Source organism: Schistocerca nitens, chromosome 2 (genome assembly GCF_023898315.1).
Source record: "Schistocerca nitens isolate TAMUIC-IGC-003100 chromosome 2, iqSchNite1.1, whole genome shotgun sequence".
Lineage (NCBI taxonomy): Eukaryota > Metazoa > Arthropoda > Insecta > Orthoptera > Acrididae > Schistocerca > Schistocerca nitens.
The window spans coordinates 581,265,873-581,286,399 of NC_064615.1; the positions used below are offsets into that span (position 1 = coordinate 581,265,873).

At 44.4% G+C, this 20,527-nt stretch overlaps 1 protein-coding gene and 1 pseudogene across 2 annotated transcripts in view; both read left to right on the top strand.

Annotated features, from left to right (window-relative positions):
* LOC126236641 (phospholipid-transporting ATPase IF-like) overlaps positions 1-20,527 on the top strand; it is a 683,598-nt gene that overhangs the window by 215,102 nt on the left and 447,969 nt on the right. The window lies entirely within an intron of this gene.
* LOC126238414 (5S ribosomal RNA) lies at positions 12,288-12,405 on the top strand (annotated as a pseudogene).

The window sequence follows — 20,527 nt, forward strand, 5'->3', positions numbered from 1 at the left end:
AACTTGTTATTGTCAGCCTGCATTTTATATTCTATCTATGCTATGCCCGTCATCAGTTATTTTACTGACAAACAGGAAAACTCGCCTGTTACTTTTAGTCTCTCGTTTTCCAGTCTAATTCCCTGAACATCGCCTGATTTAATTCAGTTACAATCGACTACCGTTGTTTTACTTTCGTTGATGTTCATGTTATAATTTTTTGCAGGACATTATCCTCCCCGTTCAACTGTTCTTCCAAGTCTTTTTCCGTCTCTGGCACAATGACAATGCCACACGTAAACACCAAAGTTTTTATTTCTTTTCGATTAACTTTAATCACCTTTCCAAATTTCTCCTCTGTTTCCTTTATAGCAAGATAAGCGCCGAATATAGCAGCTTCCTTGTCCAACTGCCAAACTGTTTCAGTGTACAAAGTGTCGGCATGAGCTTTTTATCCAAAGCAGATTAATATTTCTGAGAATAAAATTCAGTCATCAGTTACAAATACATATTTATGCGCTTCACCGGTTTCGACAAATTGATTTGTCATTCTGAGAAGCTTCTTATTGGTTTAAGAGGTGTCAGCATTTTCTTCATAGAAGCGTAGTGCCATGATACGTCCAGAAATGTACACATCCTATATGATTATTGTAAATGTAGATGACGTTTTTTGTTACTAGTACAACAGCTTAAGGTATAAATTGTCAATCTGTGTTTACTAGAATCACATGCAATACTTACATTTCTGGACACATCATTGCAGTGTGCTTTCATGAAGAAAATTCTGACATCAGTTAAACCAGTACCAAGCTTCTGAAGATGACAAATGACTGGTAAAGCGCAATAAAAATGTATTTGCAATTGACGACTGAATTTTATCCTGAATAATATATGCTACAGATGCTGAAAATTAGTACCACGAACAAAATAGCAGATTAATATACGAGGGCTATTCGGAAAGTAAGGAGCGATAGGTCGCGAAATCGAAACCACAGTGAAAATCAAAACTGTTTTATTTGCAACCGTTAGCTACAACTTCCAGCTACTTATCTCCATAGTCCCCGATCCGACTTAGACGTTTGTCGTAGCGTTGTACCAACTTTCCAATACCCTCGTTATAGAAGGCAGCCGCCAGTGCTTTCCGCCAATTCTCTACTCTGGCCTACAGCTAGTTGTCTGTGCCAAAATGTTGTCTTCATAGCCAGCGGTTTATGTGAGCAGAGATGAAACTGAGAGGGAGACAATTACGGGCAGTATTGTGGGTAATCAAACATTTCAAATTGAAAACGATGCACAAGCATCTTCATTGCCCCTGCAGAATGCGGCTGAGAATCATCTTGAAGAAGAGAACGCACGACAGATATGTAATGTTGGCCGCATATCTTCAGGTGAAATTTCTTACCAGGCCCTCGTATTTGGCGGGAGACACTATTGTTCTAGATATCTTTATTGCTCCCTATGTGCTCAGAACTAAAGAGAACGACGTAACGCGGTCGACGGGAATACTAGAGACACTGGCCAACGCGCCTGTGCAAAACTTCATAGGATTTTCACTGTGGTTTCCATTTCGCGACCGATCGTTCCTTACTTTCCGAATAACCCTCGTATTTATTTTTCTAGAGTATTCCGTTACTTCGTCGACGTCGTTGATTACAAGTTTACTACTGCCTTATCCGCGGGACACACTGCAGCAGCTCAAAAAAAAAACAAAAAAAAAGGGCTCTGAGCTCTATGGGACTTAACATCTGAGGTCATCAGTCCCCTAGAACTTAGAACTACTTAAACCTAACTAACCTAAGGACATCACACACATCCATGCTCGAGGCACGATTCGGACCTGCGACCGTAGCGGTCGCGCGGTTCCAGACTGAAGTGCCTAGAATCGCTCGGCCACGCGGCCGGCTACTGCAGCAGCGGCCGACCTTTGGATTCATAAGGAAAAATGAAGTGGACTTGAATTTTGGGCAGGCACCGCTGGCGTCTGTTTCCTATCATCATCCTAGGAGAATGCCGTGCAGTTCTGTCAACAGGGCCACGGGTGGTGGCTGCCAGCATCTTTCCTAAAAGTGTAACGCACATCTCGTCTGCAAATGGCACAACAGCTCTGTCTGGCTTCCTCCTGGAGTGGCGCCGCAAAACAGAGCGGAAATCATGACGGCTAGGTGCCGGACGTGATGTCACCAAAACGGTGAGGTTCCACCCCACCGGCGGTTTGTTCCAGGCCGGCACGGCAGCAGCAGGCAGGGACCTTGGGGCAGCGTGCGGTAGGCCGGCGCGTCCCGCTATACAAGTTAGCTGCGCGCCAAGCAGGAAGTCTTGCCTAAGGAAACGACCACCGGAAATATTCTTTACTGCCGGCGGAAACAAGTAGACTTTGCATTTATCTGGCCTCGGTCTCTGAAGCTAATTACTTTAAGTATTTTCACTCCGCCTAAGCAACTGCGTATATGCTTATTAATTCACACGTTTCGTTTTAATATATTAAAACATGATCAGTGTTATGGAACCAATCGTATTTACAATTCTGGTTCGACTGTAGCTCTAAAAACAATACGTTTAACGAGCTACTGAGGTATGGTGCTCCCTTCTCTCTCTGCTACCTTCTCCATTTCGGCTCAATCTCTTAAGCGGGAATCACTAGAAGAACACGATTTAGTTCTCGACAAAGCCTGCTGGGTATATTTAGAAAAAGTGTTGTCGAAGGTGACTACGCCACCATTTCGCTGCAACTAACGTGACTATCTCGCGTCTCGCGTAGAGGGGAAGGCATTGGCGGGGGGAGGGGGTTACGAGAACAATATAACAGGGATTTTGGAATTTACAATGACGTACAGACAGTCATTTTTCCTCACCCCATTCACGAATGGAATAGGAAAGAAAACTCATCAGTTACGAAGTACCCTACGCAATACACTCTACACTGGCTCGTGTAATATTTAAGTAGATGTAGAACTCCCGGTCTCCTACACGCTTTTCTCCATCTCATAACCGCCCACTCTGCCTTGCTATACCCTTCCACTCACTGGTCACCATCCCGTATTCGTCTTTGAGCTGACCCTTCCCCCACTGTCTTGGTCATTAATACTTAAGAAACACCCCTTCATCCGACTCACATTATCAAAGAAGTTAAAACACGAACTAGTACTTATAACAAGCGTAGAGAAAGAAAACATTTTTAGGTAAAATGAATGCAGAGTCTAGTATATAAACTGGCAACGTTTGCAACACGGAATATTAAATTTTGTGTCGGTCATGAAATGAATAGTGCTGCAAGTCTAAGTGGAAATCCACAAAATAGACCAGTGTCAAAGACAAGAATGTACATGAGAAATGTGCGTGCACCAACGCTTCCAGGTGTCATCAGAAAACACCAGTACGTTCTAAGCCAAAGAAATACACTTCAATAGCTCAGCGGTCGAACTGCTTTAGAGCTACAATCCAAGCAAAATTGAAAATATGTTTGACTCCAGACCACCCATGATGTTTTAATCAGATAAAAATAAACGGGTATTGCAAACAATGCGCATCTTAGTGATTGCATAGATAGAATCAAAATTTTGGAGTTAAAAATCGAGTTTATCTCGAATTAAAAAGCATGGAATGCAAATAAAAGATACAGGAAGAATGAAAAACAAACAGTTCGAATATGTAGTATCAGAACAGCATTGCAATTGCCAAGAAACGTATAGAAAAACTTTTTAACAATGAAAGTATTTATTTTCTGAATGCTTACACTTCTCATTTGATTCAATAATTCACGAAGTGGCCAACATAGATCATAAGCAGCTACTGTTGTTTGTTAGGGCCATCGGTAGTGAAAATAGCTTTCAGACGAGATACAGCACATAAGACGATTTCAGTTCTTATCCATGACGTATGATGGACAATAGCTCGTTCTAATATGGAATCGTCCGATATCTTCACACTTGTGACGCCAAATGTCCTGATAAGTAAAAGCTGTAAAGTGTACTGTTTGTGGATCATGGAGGGGCATTCTTGAGAGAAAGAGCAACTTATGATACATACGCTGCCTGATAGAAAATGTGAGTCACCCTGAAGGGAAGGAGAAATGAAACGGAACATCACAGAATGTAAATACATAAAACTGCAACCAGTCACTTTTTTGAATAGTTATTTATTATTCCATGAACCTGTTTTCGAACTCTTTCAGGTTCATCTTCAGGTTCAAAAACCGGTTCATGGAATAATAAATAAATATTCAAAAAAGGGACTGGTTGCAGTTCTATGTAGTTACATTTAGTTAACAGTCACAGATTGAAAATATCCATTATGGATAAGCTTAATCAGAAACTTCACAGGTTTACAGAATGTGTGATGTCATTTCAGGGATTATAAAATCGAGTCAAATTTACAAAGAACCTGGCAGTATGAGCCCACTTACCAGTATGACCTTCCCCCCCACCCACCACCCCTATATGGCGGGGATGGATGCACTGATTCATAAATCCATTGTATCCTCTCAAGAGGTAAGCTGGAGCACAGCTGTTGTAGCTTGTCGCTGATATCCTGGATAATGGCACTGGAACGGGTTTGACGTCCGAGCTGATCCCACACAAGTTCTGTCGGAGACAAAAATGTTCAAATATGTGTGAATTCCTAAGGGCCCTAAACTGCTTAGATCATCGGTCCCGAGACTTACACACTACTTAAACTAACTTATGCTAAGAACAAAACACACACCCATGCCCGAGGGAGGACTCGAACCTCCGGCGGGAGAGGCCGTATCGGAGACAGATCTGGGGATCTTGCTGACTACGGGAGCACGTCAACATCAAGCAGACACTTCATAGAGACACGTACCATGTGTGGACGAATATTGTTACGTTACAAAATGGAACCAAGATAATGTCGTATGAGAAGTAACAAACGAGGACGGGACGTAGGATGTCCGTGACGTACCGTTGTACCCTCAGTCCCCACTAAATCACCACCACCCAATGGCTCCTGACGTCAGACGCCGGGGGTAAACTCCACTGTGGCTCTCCAAAACATTGGATGAACGGGAACTCCCTCCAGGTCGCCCTAATACTCGCCGAAAATGGTCGTCTGCCGTGGTACAGATCTGCGATTCGTTGCTGAACAGGACGCGACGCCATTCACCACCAGTCCACGCTTCCCTGCCACGGCACTACTCCAGACGCAGCTCTTTTTGTTGTGGCCTTAACGACAACCGGCGCATGGGATGGTAATTCCCCAGTCCGGTTCTTGCTACTCTCTGACCATGGTGCGGTATGACACAATGTTGTAGGGAGTCCAGTACTCGTTCTTGGATGGCGGCGCCTGACGTCAAGGGGCTACGGTATGCTCAGTGCACAATACGGAGATTCTCCCTCGTGGTCGACCGGGACCTTGACGACGAGTACACCTGTTCTCAGGTTCTCGCGCAGTCCAGCACTGGGCCACTGTCACATCCGAGAGTCCCACAAATCTGGATATTGTGCGAAGTTGAGACCCACGATGCGGCCACCTTCATCCTTTGTAAGATGCTGATAACACTGCCTCACACGAGTACGCGGTATCTCCATGTCCTGCACAGTGACCGTTCAGCATCTGACCCTGTTCGTGCCCCTTATATACCCTAAGAGGCCTGATAACAAAACTTTAACACGAACAACATTGACATACTCTGTGGGTCACTCTACCTGTCACAGAGAATGGAAACCGTAATCATTTACATATCTGTACTTGCCGATGGTATGTTTGTGTACTAAGTTTCACTGACATTCGACCATCTTTTCTGGGTGCTTTCTTTGTGAGGCAGTGTACATCACCTAATATCCGTCATTGAAGTTTATTGACAGAACTGCGGCGTATGGGGGTGCCCCCTCGTGTACTAATGTCAAAGTGCCGAGAAGTGGGATGGCTTTGCAAGAGATACTTCTTAGAAGCACTGCCTAGGGCGTACTGCAGTCAACTTGCGCCACCCTTGCCTTTGACAAACACAGAGAGAATTTCACAATCTTGTGTGGGTTTCCTGTCACCTAGGCGTAACAGCTGTGTGCATTTACAATTAAATTAAGTGCAGATTGCTGGTCGTCTGCCCACAGGAGTTGGTCGTAACTGACTGCGCACAATTCTGTGAGAAAAGCCAGCTCATTACGAAAATTCACGCACAGCGTCCTCCATCTGCAAAAGCTGTCACAGGTGTGTTGGCTTCGCCGTCGCTATTTACAGACCTTCTGAGATTGCCTGTTCTAATAGGCAGTGTTAAAATTTTCTCATCGTAAATTTCAGTGGCAAACCATATATCGGTGCCTTTACACATCTAATACAGCAGATTCAAAGTGACAGCGCAAAACAGTACTTGGCCGTTTAAAGCTCCGGTAATATTACTTCACTAAAAGAATACAGAATAATGCTGAAGATTAGATGGGTAGATCACATAACTAATGAGGAGGTACTGAATAGAATTGGGGAGAAGAGGAGTTTGTGGCACAACTTGACAAGAAGAAGGGACCGGTTGGTAGGACATGTTCTGAGGCATCAAGGGATCACCAATTTAGTGTTGGAGGGCAGCGTGGAGGGTAAAAATTGTAGAGGGAGACCAAGAGATGAATACACTAAGCAGATTCAGAAGGATGTAGGTTGCAGTAAGTACTGGGAGATGAAGAAGCTTGCACAGGATAGAGTAGCATGGAGAGCTGCATCAAACCAGCCTCAGGACAGAAGACCACAACAACTACAACAACAAAAGAATAACATTTCATAAAGATAATATGTATCGCAGTAATAGAACGAAGTGGAAAGCATAAAATTAAGTTCAACAAAGCATTCACAGTCATGCATAGTTTCAAAGTGGATAGAAAACAAACTTTTTTAAATAATAACTTACAGCCACTCTGGGACCACTACAGCGCACATCCTACTGGTGGGATGAGAAAAGCTAGCTCATAGTGAAAGTTGTGTTACATTGTAGTCACCTGTTGTTTCAGTTTCCCTACAAGGAGAGCAGTACCGCTGAAAAAGAAATGAGACGAACACCAGTACGTGTGATGACAAGGAAATATGAGAAACAACTGAAATAATGGAACTATTAATGAAAAAATAACTCATTTCCCTTATTTCTACCCACGTTTGAGCAAAGCGCATTATATTGAGCATTACGACACCTTTATTGCTAGACACCGTATGCTGCTTCTCTTACTCTATTGCACTCAAGGTGTACTCGCACAGGTACCTTTTGGCGTGAAAATTACAGCGATTCGTGCCCCAGAGACCAAGAATAATATATCAGACAACTGAGAAGGCAGTATGGGAGAGTCTACTCCCAGTTCTTTAGCGGGTTGGGTGCAATGTGTGCGTTGCTTTCGTGTCTGTAGGTTCACGGCCACAGCTGATCCAGGTCCGCGATTTTCACAAGCGCTAGCGCCACTTTCACTTCCAACAGAGCTCAGCTCGCGGGCGTATACTGCACTGCTCCTCACGGCTTTGATCACAAGGGCTGGGCAGGAGATGGGAACGTCAGCAGTGTCCTCTGTAAAAGGCTAAGTGAATGTTTTCTCAGCCCTTCGACAAATGTTTTCGCGTCTATGTCTCTTGGATCCTTTATTGTATGATTATATGATAGCGGAACAAACACTGATAGCAGTTACTTCTGTAAAATATCTGGGAATATGCGTGCGGAACGATTTGAAGTGGAACGATCATATAAAATTAATTGTTGGTAAGGCGCGTGCCAGGTTGAGATTCATTGGGAGAGTCCTTAGAAAATGTAGTCCATCAACAAAGGAGGTGGCTTACAAAACACTCGTTCGACCTATACTTGAGTATTGCTCATCAGTGTGGGATCCGTACCAGATCGGGTTGACGGAGGAGGTAGAGAAGATCCAAAGAAGAGCGGCGCGTTTCGTCACAGGGTTATTTGGTAAGCGTGATAGCCTTACGGAGATGTTTAGCAAACTCAAGTGGCAGACTCTGCAAGAGAGGCGCTCTGCATCGCGGTGTAGCTTGCTCTCCAGGTTTCGAGAGGGTGCGTTTCTGGATGAGGTATCGAATATATAGCTTCCCCCTACTTATACCTCCCGAGGAGATTCGAGCGCGCACGTAGGCTTTTCGGCAGTTGTTCTTCCCGCGAACCATACGCGACTGGAACAGAAAAGGGAGCTAATGACAGTGGCACGTAAAGCGCCCTCCGCCACACACCGTTGGGTAGCTTGCGGAGTATAAATGTAGATGTAGATGAAGTGTCCAGGCGTCTCGGAGTGAACCAAAGCGACGTTGATCGGACATGGAGCAGATACAGAGAGACAAGAACTGTCGATGACATCCCTCGCTCAGGCCGCCCAAGATGAAGTCTTTGCCTCTTTTTATCGTGACACCAGTTGATCACTTCTAAAAAATTTATTAGATATATTTCTTTCACTTCAGTTTTCTGATCTACGTGATTAATGATGGGGTTTAGAGCGAAGGGTTGCTAAGTTTTAGAACTTACCACTTTTCACCGTTTCGCACATTTTTCTCGTCCATTTTTTGCAGGTGACGTGCTTTCAGAAGCAATAACACTGTTCCCGAATCCCGTCCCGTCAGACAGCTGTGTTCGCTTAGTGTCAGACTGAAGAAAGGCTCAAAACTGGTTCAAAGCGCTCTGAGCACTATGGGGCTTAACTTCTGAGGTCATCAGTCCCCTAGAACTTAGAACTACTTAAACCTAACTAACCTAAGGACATCACACACACATCCATGCCCGAGGCAGGATTCGAACCTGCGACCGTAGCGGTCACGCGGTTCCAAACTGAAGCGCCTAGAACCGCACGGCCAGCCCGCATCTCGTGGTCGTGCGGTAGCGTTCTCGCTTCCCACGCCCGGGTTCCCGGGTTCGATTCCCGGCGGGGTCAGGGATTTTCTCTGCCTCGTGATGGCTGGGTGTTGTGTGCTGTCCTTAGGTTAGTTAGGTTTAAGAAGTTCTAAGTTATAGGGGACTTATGACCACAGCAGTTGAGTCCCATAGTGCTCAGAGCCATTTGAACCATTTGAACCGCACGGCCACACCGGCCGGCCGTGAAGAAAGGTTGAACGTGTAATGGACACTGACTAGTAGTAAGTGAACCCACAGCCGTTGTATTGTAGTCTCAAAACTGTTTCCTTATTCACCAAGAAACCAATATGAGCTGTCCGTCTCCCTTCTTCTTCGGACTCTGGATACATTCCTGAAATTCAAACCCCTGGGGCGAGTTCGGCCGTGCTTTTCTTAAATAGTTTCGGACGTATGAATAGACAGTTACGATTGCTGTACCCCAATCACAATGTCCGTAATGGGTATGTATGAGAAACAGGTTATCTGTCTTTTGCCTAAGACCAAGTGATCGGTTGGTTATGGCGTAAGGAATCACCAACTGCAAACTGGTGGCAAGGGCGCAGAAGCAACTAAAGCGGAACCAAAACAAATTAGTGGGCGTTATAACGAATGTTTGTTTATTAGAATGATAGAAAAAATCCTCATAAGGTCATACTTCAAACACGCACAATGCAGCTGATCGTTCTGGGACATCAAAATCTAAATTCTGTTGAGTCATTTACACGTTCGTCTACCGTTACTGAGTAAATAAAGCGACGAAAAGATGTAGAACAGTGAGCAGAAAGAAGCGTATGGCAAATAATGGTGACATAGTTGCCTGGTTTGGTTGAAACATCTGGAAATTGGGGTGAAGTACGAACCCACACCGAAAGGCAAGGCGCGAAATTGAATATCGATAGATTTGGAAGTATTCATGTTGTCATATCCTAAAATACGTACCATTACAGCCTAACTATTTTATTTCCAACCTTACATTTTCGGGTAACTACCTACAACAATTCAGATCAAAATAATGCGAAGAATACATCTCGGAAAGAGTGTGACGAAAGTGTGTCAAGTTGAGATCTTGAAATCATACCATCGAGGTAACGTTTACAACTTGTAGCAGTACCACTAGGCATTAAAATTGTGCTGCTTTAATATTTGTATTGTATTTAGTGGAACAGGGTCACGTTACTTCTCAAATCTACGATTACGTCTTGCGGGTCAGAAATAATAAACTTTACTTTACTCGAGTATATGCTGTTTCTTTTTATTTTTCTCTTTAGACTTTGTATTTGTTGAGAAAGTATCACTACAGGATCCGAAAATTACGTTAGCATTATAATTCATTCATACACTAACTTCAGAATTAAAAACTATGTGTGTCAAAGGCCGCTTTTTTGGTAAGCAAGAGGATTTATTTTCGTTGCACTAATAAATTTGTATGTAATTTTTTTCTTATTAGAATGCTTTTTGTACGGACAGTTACGTCAGCTGCTTTATTTTTGTGCCTCCAGTAAGAAATGAAGGAAGCGATTTTCCGTTTTTCACCTATGGACCAGCTTCATGTAGTGTGCGAGTGTACTTGCATTCCCAGTTTACTAACGGAAAGTCGTATGGCCCCTAACGGCGTGTAAGACATTACTTACTTACGAGACATCATGTACTAACAATTTCCGCCGGGTTACAGCTCTTTTACTCATAAGTCCAGCGACAGGGCAGAGCCTACGCAATCTTTATGGCTCGTGCTCACTTAGTCCCGAAACGACGCAAAAACCTAGCCCCAGCGGCCTCGCCGCTGACATAACTAACTGGCTTTGCGTTCGGTGCGGCTCTGACCGCCCTGTCACCAGTATTTTCGCGCTCACTGCTGCTCTTCGCAGCCAAGGGCACAAAACTCTTGTTCCGTCCCTGCCTCATGTCTGTGAAAGTTGTGGGTGCACGAAGATCATTGTCAACCATCGAGACAAGAGGGCGAAGTAATGCGGTGTGGGTCGGCAAGAATGTAACAAGATTCGACCATTCAGCAGGCTAGCAGGTATCATTCGGCGGATGAAGGCAGAAGGAAACAAATAGGGTGCAGTGTCAGCAGATTTCGGAGAGAAAAAGAGTGTTTGTCCTAAACAAGCCAAGTCTATCGCGTTTGTTGTTCTTAGACGCGGCGAACATAAACAGCTACGACGCTACCGTGTCTGTGGCAAAATCTGACGCGGAGCGCGCTATTAATACGGGCGCAAGACCGCAGCGTCGGAAAAATTCGCAAGCACAGGCGTATCGCAGATACAAAGTCTTGCTAAAGCGATGGCTACGAACCGTCACTGATGCGTATTTGATTACCACGACCCTGGCTTCAAAGGCACAGCATTACTCACACGGAGAGTAATTCCACTGGATATCTGCTACACGTCTAACGTTTATTTTGGTCTTGCAGTAGTTCGTAAGTTACCAAACAGCGGACTCTCAGCCCACTGAAGAATTCTGTCTGCAAACGAAGGAAGTGACGTCTGAGTTTAATGTTCTGTCAACTTAGTCCTCATTAGAAACGTGGTACCAAGTTTTGCGACTGGACAGCAATAAATAACTAAATCGAGTGTTTTTCTTTAATCCTGGGTTGACAGTTGCACAGTTGCTACGAATTTTTTGAACGATTCCATGATGTATGCAACTGTTAATTTTTATATTTTTCTTACCTACTGTTAAGCAGTTTCGACCTTACGCAATTTCAGGTATCTAGATGCATTTGTTAGCTCTTTGATAATAAATATCTGCGGGTTCAAATATTGAAAATTTAGCGGAAAGTGTTGTTACTAAGAATTTATGCCAACGTCTTCCGATAACTGCCAATTATGACATCGCAGTTGTTTATGACCAGAGACCTAACAAGTGTATTTAGGTGCTTCAAAACGACCTAAGGCTGAGATTGTAAAACAGTGCGAAAATAAAACAAAAATTAACAATTGGAGGTATCATGGAGTCATTCTAATAAAAAGATTGACTATTAAACCTGTTTCAAACATGATTCCTATATTCTTCATAAATCATGTAGGATAACTAATGAAAATGAAATGTGCGGATGGTAATCTGAAAGCTGTGCCAAATACGCCAGAGCTCCCAACATTACTCTTTTGTGTATTTGTAACCAGAAATTTACTCTGCTTGAAATCTTAACTGTTATTAATTCTGACTTATAATTAAGAAAACAATCAGGAATTACATTTTAATCAGTTCTTTGTCTGACTGTATATTTCTGTTGGCACCAGAAGCAACCAGCCTGGTGCGAGGCTATTACAAAAAATTCCTAGTGGCGCCAAAGCGGAAATTACACAAGTTTGGAACATGGAAGTAGGAGAAATGAAAGGACAGTTTTTCGCAATGATGTAGACGCGCAAAGGACGCTGTCGAAAATGGGAGTAATGAAAAACCTTCAGGCTGCTAACAAGCTACAGTTCGAGAGGAGCTCGTCGCGGGGATACTTTTGTGCCGTGATTCTAGGCGATTATGTAAGAGAAGAGCCAACGGCCTTGCCGCAGTGGTAACACCGGTTCCCGTCAGATCACCGAAGTTAAGCGCTGTCAGACTGGGCTAGCACTTGGATGGGTGACCATCCGGTCTGCCGAGCGCTGTTGGCAAGTGGGATGCACTCAGCCCTTGTAAGGCAAGTTGAGAAGCTACTTGACTGAGGAGTGGCGGCTCCGGTCTCGTAAACTGACATACGACCGGGCGAGCGGTGTGCTGTTCACATGCCCTTCCATCCAGTGATGAATGTGGGCTGTGGACGACACGGCGGCCGGTCGGTACCGCTGGGCCTTCACAGCCTGTTCGGGCGGAGTTTAGTTATATATATATATATATATATATATATATATATATATATATATATATATATATATATATATATATAAGAGAAGAATTGGATGTAGAGGAGTACCACGGTGCTTTGACAACCGTTAATGAGGAGAGTGACGTTTCCACGACGACCTTATGATACTGGTTTCGTGAGTGAGAAAGAAGTCGGCTGGATTTTGATTATGATTAGCTCTTATACGAGGGGTGTTCAGTAATGTCTGGCACTAATGCTCATACAACAATTTAATGTAAAACATCGCTCATACAGACTTTTGTCCCGGTCAAAATACTTCGCACTCCCTCTTCGATGCAAAGCATTTGTCGCACCCCGTTTGCCATTCTTGGAAGACGTGCAGGAAATCATTCAGGGTCGCCTCTAAAGCTTTCCAGCCTTGGTCTTGTCGTCGAACCGACATCACTTGAGATCATTTTTGGCCGTCGGATTAAGGAAAAAGTCACACGGAGCTATGTCCGGACTATAAGGCGGGCGGTGTTCAGAAGCGATGCGTTTCTAAGCCAGAAACTCGATAACAGCATTACTAACATGTGGCATGATGAGCTTCCGTTGGCCAATGAGGTTCCTTCGTTTTCTGGCAATGTGATTCTTTACGAATTCCTTCAGAACGGTTGAAATGGCTCTGAGCACTATGGGACTTAACTGCTGAGGTCATCAGTCCCCTAGAACTTAGAACTACTTAAACCTAACTAACCTAAGGACATCACATACATACATCCCCGAGGCACGATTCGAACCTGCGACCGAAGCGGTCGCGCTGTTCCAGACTGTAGCGCCTAGAACCGCTCGGCCACTTCGGCCGGCTCCTTCAAAACGTTCTTATAGTAATCTGCAGTGACTGTAGTGTAAATTGGAACTGTGTGAGTGCACACCAATAAAAAAAAATGGCCTTGTTGGCCGACTTCAGCGCTCGTGCCTTTTGTGGTGGGTGTTGACCACGTTGCACACATTCTGGGCTGCTCCGCTTCATCTCTGAGTCATAGCAGTACACCTATGTTTCATCCAGCAGTGGTATTTTGCCGCCAAGTATCGCCCTCGTCCTCAACACATTGTTTCGAATAGCGGCACACATCGACGCGAGCCTACATTTGCTGTACGGTCGCGGCACTCAACATGCACACACCGTACACATTTGCAAATGTTATTTGCTCTGAGACAAAAAAAGAGACGCACCACCAACGAATTATCCGTATGTGACGGAAATCGGTAGATGTGATGTAGACGTACAGAGAAACAAATGTTAACAATTTCATAAAAATTGGATGATTTGTTCAAGAGAAAGTCAATAACATGTTGGCCCACCGCTGGCCCTTATGTAAGCAGGTATTCGGCTTGGCATTAATAGAGTTCCGCGGATTCCCTGCATAAAAATTTCTCATTTCACTTGCTGCTTCAAATTCGGATAAAACTGTAAGCTTTCGATGACACCATCATCTTCGTCAGGTACTAAAACTGACTTTCATGAACTTAGACTGTCTGAAAACAACTCCAACAGAGATCCCGGCTATGCGCTTAGCAACGCATGGAAGCGTGTACTTGACAAGGAGAAAACACAGAATATTTCTCGCAGTTCACCGCCTGGTGCGATGGATAGCGCTGCAAGCAGATAAAGAGCGCAAGAAAAATCTATGTACATAGAGCGCATCACCTCCGTAAGCGCCATCATGTAATCCAGCCAATTGGATGCCTTTCTGTGGGTATAAAAGACGGAACCTTGCCAGTCCACGATAGTGAGTTTTAGTCCCTGACGAAAACGATGGTTGATATCATCAAAAGCTTGACTTTTATCCGAATTTCACGCGGCAGGTGAACTGAAAATTTTTATGCAATTGAGACGTAACGCTAAAAGGGTCGGGAGCGGGGTGGGAGAGTGACGCCATCAGCAAATGGAGCAGGGTCCGCAGCTGCCAGCCATGCACAAGCTCCACCGGACTATGCCTGTCAATTGCCGTTTTTGAATGTCCTCCTGGTCAATTGGCGCGTTATATTGTCAAAATACTGAACTGCTTGGAGGGCAGAAAAACGAGGCATAGAATACCGTCGACGAACCGCTGCGCTGAAAGGGTGCCGCAGATGACAAATGTGTCCTGCTATGAAAACAAATGGCACTCCAAGCCATCATCTCTGGTCGTCGGTCCGTAAGATAAGCGACTTTCACGCACACGTCTTCGGTGGTCATCGTGGCTCAGTTTGAAGAAGAACTCGTCACCAAGGACAATCCTGCTGTAGCCAATGCGATTCCAAGCCGAATATGTCTCTGGAGAAAGGCCCAGACGACGGTGGGATACCAGCCTGAATGTTGTCCGTCACAAGTCCCGTTAACCAAGAATGATGGTCTGGTGTGCCAATTGTTTCCTTAGTAGGACCCCTTTTCTTGTCATCCACGGCACCCTCACAGCACAGAGGTACGTCGGCGATATTCTACGCCCCGTTTTGTTTCCCTTCACAGCAAGCCATCCTGGGCTTGCATTTAAGCAATATAATGGCTGCCCAGACACGGCGAGAGTTTCTCCTGCTTGTCTTCGTGCTTGGCGAACTATCTCTTCGGATCTCCCCCAAACTGAAAGCGTGTGGAGCATTAGACCATCCAACTAACTCGGGTTTTTAACGTTACAAAGCGTAAGTTGGACAGACGTTGGGACGATATCCCTCAGGAGGACATCCAGTAACTCTGTCAATCCATCCCAAGTCGAACAACTGCTTCCATAGAGGCCGGAAGTGGACCAACGTGTTTATGACATGCTCAGTTTGTGTAGCTCTTCCTCCTATATAAATCAACCCATTTTCTGGAATTATAATCATTTGTTTTTCTATACGTGGTGCCTTTTTTGCTTCGGGTGTATTTTCAAATTTCGAGTGCAAATGCTTTAAAATGTTTTATTAATTTTCTCCATGTATTAAGCTTGTGGGTAGTCAATTCTCATGGAAAACAGCTTTTTCTTACGTTCAGAAAAGACAATTCCTACGAGTATTAAAATATGTAGTAATCCATAACTGTATTCAAAAATGAAATTCATTTAGTGCCTCCTCTTCTTTTAACCTATCTTTCCGAACATGGCTTCTTTGTCATGAAAAATATTTACTAGTGTGACTATGGTGCTAGATTTTCAGATGTCGATTTGCCCATGTTCCAGACAGTATTCAGTCACTCTGCTAATATTTTTCCAAAAGTAACAAACAACTAGTGCTAGTTTTGCTTTGAATCACTGATATGGTTCTGTTGTTTGTGAGCACTAATCATCAGGATCTACGAGGGCATGCTGAGAAGTAATGCCTCCAAATCTTTTATATGAAAACTCTTAAATCTATTTAAATAAAACAAACGTTATTAACATTCTACATCTTTATTCTTTATGTCTACATATTTATTCATGAACACAGTTACCATGGCGACGAACAAATTTCTCTCAACGAGACGTCAGTTTGCTGATACCGTACTGTAGAATGATTGTTGACGGTGCCACAATCTCACCTCTGGATGCACCGCTTCATCACTATGAAAGCGAAGTCCTCGGTGACGTTCTTCACGTTTCGGAAACAGATGAAAATCGGATGGCGCTAAGTCGGGACTGTATGGAGGGTGATAGATGACAGTGAACCCAAGGCGTCTAATTGTTGGAGATGTTGCAGCGCTCATGTGCCATCTGGCGTTGTCACGCTGAAGAAGAGGGTGTTTCAAGTGTGGACGAACTCCACGAATTCGAAACTCAATTACAGCGCTCCGTTTCTCACGCATCTACCTAGTTACGATATACACCGCCATGTTCACTAACAGACAGACAGATTGAACAATAAGATTTGAGTATATAATCTGCAGAAATTTTGTGCCATTTTGATGAACTGTGATGAACTGAAAACCCCCGCCGTATTTTTCTGTCAATACCTGAAGGTTAATGTCAGGATTTTGATTCTATTTTGACTAGTATGTGCGAAATCCGTTAATAGCCACACCGACCCTGCGCTGGTGCGGGACAAAGACACAAGAAAAAGGAGAAGACCGTTTCACGAGGAAGGTTTGTGTGTATGATTTATACCTCCGCCAGACAATCGTCGGCCATACATACTTAGTTCTATACAGAACGCAGGTAAGTTGTTGTTGCCTGCGAGAATGTCAGCAAGGAAGTGGCGCTGGATCGTTAATTGCACTAAGCGGTTGTTGTAGCACCACGCTTCTATTCGGCTGGATTGCCTGAGTGTGGAGCAGTCCAGTCATCAATGGCCTGCGGTTTCGTCAAAGGAGAAGGGGCGGCTCGGTAAAAGCCCGGGCGCCTCGTCGCGGGCTCGTTTAGTCAGCGTGACAGCGTCACAGACATCCTGTACAAACTCAAACCGAAGGCACTACAAGAAAGGCGATAATCATCGCATATAGCTTTCCTTTTACATGTTCAACACCTGGCTTCCAAATGAGAGTCAAGAAACAAACACTGAGGTGACATAAACACGGGATACCTCCTAATATCGTGTCGGACCTCCTTCTGCCCGACGTGGTGCAGCAGCTAGACATACCATGGACTCAACAAACCGTTGGAAATCCTCTGTAGAAATACTGAGCCATGCTGCCTCTATAGCCCGCCATAATTGCGGAAGTGTTGCCGGTGCAGGAGTTTGTGCACGAGCTGACCTCTCGACTGTGTCCCATAAATGTTCGATGTAATTCATGTTGGGCTCGCTCGAATTGTTCAGAATGTTCTTCAAACCAATCGTAAGCAATTATTTTCCAGTGATATGGCGCATTGTCATTCATAAAAATTCCATCGTTGTTTGGGAACATGAGGCCCCGAATGGCTGGAAATGATCTCCAACCAGCCGAATATAACAATTTCCAGTCAATGACCAGTTCATTCTATGTAAACACAGCCCACATCATTATAGAGTCACCACGAGTTTGAACAGTGCCTTGTTGACACCCTGGGTCCATATCTTCGTCGGGTCTGCGCTACGCTCGAACCCTACCAGCACTTCTGACCAGATGAAACCAGGACTCATCTGACGAGGCCACGTTTTACAATCGCCTAGGGTGAAACCGATATGGCCACGAGCCTAGGAGAGGTGCAGCAGGCGATGTGCTGTTAGCAAAGGCACTCGTGTCGCTCATCTGCTGCCATAGCTCATTAGCGCCAAATTTCGCTGCACTGTTACAACAGATACGTTCCCCGTACGTCACACGTTGATTTCTGCTGTTATTTCATTTAGTGTCGCTTGTCGGTTAGCACTGACAACTCGACGCAAACGCTACTGCCCTCGATCGTTTAGTGAGGGCCGTCGGCCACTTCGTTGTTCGTGGTGAGAGGTAATGCCTGAAATTTGGTATTCTGGGCACACTCTTGACACTGCGGATCTCGGAATATTGAATTCTCTAACGTTTTCCGCTGTTAATTGTCGTCGGGCGACCGTAATCGTCAGAAACCTTTTCACGTGAATTACTTGACAGCTCCGCCAATGCACTGCCCATTTATACGTACCTTGTTCACGAAATACTGCCGCCTTCTGTATGTGAGGCTGTCGCTATGCCATGACTTTTGCCACGTCAGTGTACCACTTGCTGTAGCGTACATCGCTCGTAATGATCAAGAGGGAAAATTCGTAACATTTCGCACAACGTAGCCGAATGATTAGCGTCGCTGCCTTCGGTGCGAGAGGATCCGTGGTCGATTCCCCGTAGCTTCTCGGTTTTGCTGATGTAGGAAGGTCTGGCACGGGGTCCACTCAGCCTCGTGAGACCAGATGAGGAGCCACTTGAATAGCGGCACCATCGGGAATCAGCTACTGGAAATAACTGAGAGAGAAAATGGTAACATGCTGCTCACAATTCCGACGGTCATAGATCGCTCCTAGTACTGCCTTGTAGACAGCAGTTGTCCGTCCGGGACAGGCTTAAAGAGTTATCTGTGTGGAATATTTATACAAAGAGGTAGGGATGCCAGCAACCTTTCTTCCCGCGAGTGAAACATAAAGCTTGGGAAATGGATCTGGTTCACCACATAACCTCTGCCAAACTTACCGTGGCTTGCAGGGTGCAGACGTAGCCTGCAGTGGACCTACGACACAAGCCACTATTTCGCACATTGCTGAATAATATCCCTCATCCCTATTACGAAGATCTTCATCTTTCAAAACAAAGTTCGTTATGTCATTTTAGCAAATTCCACTGGTTCTAGGTGTTGGATTATTGTTAACTTTCTGTCACGAAGACTCGACCCAACAATTAGCTTGACCTCCATTTTTCTAGAAGTATGGTCGGTGCCCACTGAAATCGAGGTAGTAGCTTCGAGTCTCGGCTTGACTACGGTGGTGGGAAAATTGGAAATTTGTGGTAAGGACTATGGGACCAAACTGCTGAGGTCATCGGTTCCTAGACTTCCACACTAATTAAACTAACTTACGCTAAGGACCACACACACACCCATGCCTGAGGGACGACTCGAATCTCCGATGGGGGGAGCCGCGCGAACCGTGACAATACGCCTGAGACCACGCGGCTACCAAACGGTAGTGGGCCTTACGTATGCAACTACTGGTTGTCTATATGTTCCTTACTATGTTGGCATAAATGACCCGTGGTATTCAGAGGCTTGTTTCAGAATAGTAACGTAATTACGATATTTTTGATTTGGTACCCCATTTACCTTCGTCTGTATGAAAAGGCCTCATGACAATGAAGTACCCTGTAATATTCACCGACCAAAACCTATAACACCAAACACAGAGTGGCCAAACAAACCTCAGACGAAACGGTAGCAAAAGTGCTGTGATGTGATTGCCGTCGCTACGGGAACAACTCGGCATAAAGTCGTAGTGCCACTGTTCCACTGCGTTCAGTGAACCCATACAAGAGGAGCGTACCGGCCAACTCTTACATCAGTGAACCTGTCCAGACTGGTGTGTACAAGTGTAAACGTTATATTAACGCCGCCTTGAAAACAATCCTGAGACAGAATTGAGCAGTACTGAATGCAAGCATGAGAGCGAAAAGTAAGGTGGTCAGGTGTTAACAGCAGGCACCGTGACTGACTGGAAACAGTTTACTCCCAAACGGGACACACAGCGCATACCAGCGACATTTGCATTGTTTATTGATGACCTCGCAGTTTAGCATTTTAATGTCCCTAACCAACTATCCAACCAAAATTTGCACTGCTGTGCAGATATTTTCAGTGCAGTAAAACCACCAATATAAATGGAAGTAAGAAATCATACTAAATTCAATTACTCTGTAATGATCCACTGGAGATCATGAGCCCCATATGCCAAAATATTCAGAAAATATCCCTGACCAGCCACCGAAATTTTGTCGGTGGACTTCGAAATCGCCTGCATAGCAAAATCTCTACATAAAACAGATGAACCTTGGTTAAATTATTGAAAGGTCCAAGAAAAAATTTACGGAAATTTAAAGAAAATTCCTTAGTCCATCTTCCGTCAGTTCGACTGGTTTCATGAGCAAGCCATCTCCATTCCATTTTCTCTTAGACATTTGCTTTTCTTTCTGGGCCTTCTTATTATTTTCAATAAATTCCTACTTTTTGTTAACAGTAGGGCAATTCCCTGTTTTTAGATGACTTGAACATTTACGTTCCGTATCTGACTGCCCTACTTCAGAGACCTGACGGTTAAAACACAACTCTAATTTAGCTTCCCAATGGAGTACCAAATTTCCTTTACGATTCAATACTGAAGCCGAAGTTTCGCTTTCTTATACAAGGTTACTATAAACGATTGAAACGATTTCACAGATTTCTTGTAGCTATATTTTTGACTTATTGTTACAGGGCTTTGTACACACATATAAAAATTCGAAAGTTCTTTTCACGTATTACAAGTGCTCCATATGTGTCCCCTACTGGTTATGTATATATCAAGTCGATAATCAACTTCTTCCCAGGTTCGGC